This window comes from Esox lucius, chromosome 19 (genome assembly GCF_011004845.1).
Source record: "Esox lucius isolate fEsoLuc1 chromosome 19, fEsoLuc1.pri, whole genome shotgun sequence".
In the NCBI taxonomy this organism is placed as follows: domain Eukaryota; kingdom Metazoa; phylum Chordata; class Actinopteri; order Esociformes; family Esocidae; genus Esox; species Esox lucius.
Genome location: NC_047587.1, coordinates 44,632,642 through 44,634,709, shown reverse-complemented (window position 1 = coordinate 44,634,709; position 2,068 = coordinate 44,632,642). Strand labels below are relative to the sequence as shown.

General features: G+C 42.0%; 2 long non-coding RNA genes across 2 annotated transcripts; both read right to left on the bottom strand.

The window, feature by feature from the left end:
• Positions 1–322: 322 nt before the first annotated feature.
• Positions 323–1,199, bottom strand: LOC117593323. Its single transcript, XR_004574768.1, has 3 exons — positions 1,174–1,199; positions 837–986; positions 323–534 (listed from the first exon to the last, which is right to left on the bottom strand). It is a non-coding gene; the product is annotated as an uncharacterized LOC117593323 (long non-coding RNA).
• A 123-nt stretch (positions 1,200–1,322) lies between these two features.
• On the bottom strand, positions 1,323–1,831 carry LOC109615366. Its single transcript, XR_002196358.2, has 3 exons — positions 1,689–1,831; positions 1,506–1,616; positions 1,323–1,363 (listed from the first exon to the last, which is right to left on the bottom strand). It is a non-coding gene; the product is annotated as an uncharacterized LOC109615366 (long non-coding RNA).
• Positions 1,832–2,068: the final 237 nt, after the last annotated feature.

Sequence of the window (2,068 nt, the reverse complement as noted above, 5' to 3'; positions counted from 1 at the left end):
TGTTGCAACAAAAGAGAATGGGGGAGCAGGGACAAGTGTCAGGCAACATTAAAGTTGGATTAAATTATGTATTTACTTGAATCTGAATAACTTTATTAATTAGGAGAAAGTGTTATTACCATCTCTTAAATATTATGCTCTGCGTTTAAATAAGTACACGCATGTCACGATTGTGGTAGTGGTAGGACACAGGCGCAGAGGCAAAGGGTGGAAGTAGTCCATGGTTTTAATGAAACAGAAATGAAACAAAACAAAAACAGCAACCAGTGACGTAGGACATCCAAACAAAACCAAAATGAACCAATGTGTGGCAACACATAGAACATAAATAGGGTCCCCAATTGGAGGAAACGATCTACTCCTGCCTCCAATTGAGGAGACCAAAAGGATTAGAGGTGGCTAAAGGCACAACTTCCTGTCCTGTTGTGATGGAAGGTGGCTCCAGCCCAGTACAGGCCCCAGCCCAGTGCAGAGATGGCTAGGGGCATAGCCAGGACATGACAACGCATTACTTCAGTAGGCAGGGGAGACAGTCTTGATAATGAGGGACAGATTGGTACACAAATTAGAGAGCCAACAAGGTACATGGAAGAGGAGAGAGTAGACCATTGTGGAACAAAGGATAGAAGAGGTGGAGATAACAGAAGTTGAAGTGAGGAAGGAAAGAGATGGAGGGGAGGGAAGAGAGAATAGAGGGCGGCCCCGCTCAACAACATTCCCACCACAGCAAGAAACATTTCCAGAGGAAACACTTAAGTATGGGCAGCATCCACATTTCCAATAATTTTGTCCACCAATGTTTAACTTCTATAAAAATAAGTAAGTGTTGAACTTACACATAATAGCATCCTTCAGTGGCATTGACCGGATGAAAGTCTTCTGCCCCCTCTCGCACCAGTTCAGTTGGGTTGCCAAATCCGGTGTGAAGAACTTCTCAAAGTCACACCACACAGTTTGCTTAACATTCTGTCCCCGGTTGAGGACAACTTTGAGATGTGAAAGGCAAACAAAGCATTAAAACTGAACATTCGTACCGTTAGGGGTTGTCATACTACTTTAACATTTTAGTTGAATCAGGTGTTTGAAGTAGGTGTGAAGTCTTTAAAACTATTTTGAAGGGGCCCTCCAGTCATTTTATTTATAATGTTAAACAAAATGTACCTGTACCTGTACCTGAGTTTGGTGGGACACGTCTTGGAGCTAGGAGAAGAAACAAGGACAGGATTGAGTAACATTGAAAGTATAACAGGACTACAGGACTGTTGTTTTGTGTTATACTCATTCAACCTACTTCCAAGAGTGTTACTTTCTTCCATTTGACTTGAAGTTGTAGGTTGGACCTCCACTCCTGACCCCCAACTTGCTGTTGGAACACAAATCGAAGATATGAAAATAGTGGTCAAACTGTGCCACAGTCCAGGTGCCATGCTCTGGTTTCCAAGCGTCCCTGGATCGTTGCATGTGTATGTTCATTGTGCGCACTTGTGTTCTAGTAGGTTAATCACCATGTCTATTTAAGTTAATTCCTTTCAGATGCTGGTCTGGTCTGTGATCTGGTCTGGTTTGGCCTGTGATCTGGTCTGGCCTGTGAACCAGCTCCACTCAGTTGCCTGGAACTTGGACCTGGATGGTTAGTGACTTAAAGAACAAACATAAAAATTCCCTGTTGCCCCTTCTGTGACACTTACCACTACCAATGTCATTCTGGGGGTTTGTCTTTGCTCTCACAACCCATGGAGGACTGGCTTTAAGAGGAGCTTCCTTGCCTTTCCTTTTTTTTGTAGAGAGGTATGGTTGAGACGTGTTGGAAGGAAGATGATCTTCCTCCTCCTGAAGCTGTTGAGGAGGATGGTGACCAGAGTCTTTGATTTATATATGAAGGAACAACAAATTAGTTGAAAAGGCTTTTTTTTACCAGATTATTTTAGTCAAGATATATTTTACTAGAGTGCAGGTGCTGGTCATAAAATTAGAATATCATCAAAAAGTTGATTTTTTTCAGTAATTCCATTCAAAAAGTGAAACTTGTAAAATGTATACATTCATTCCACACAGACTGATATATTTC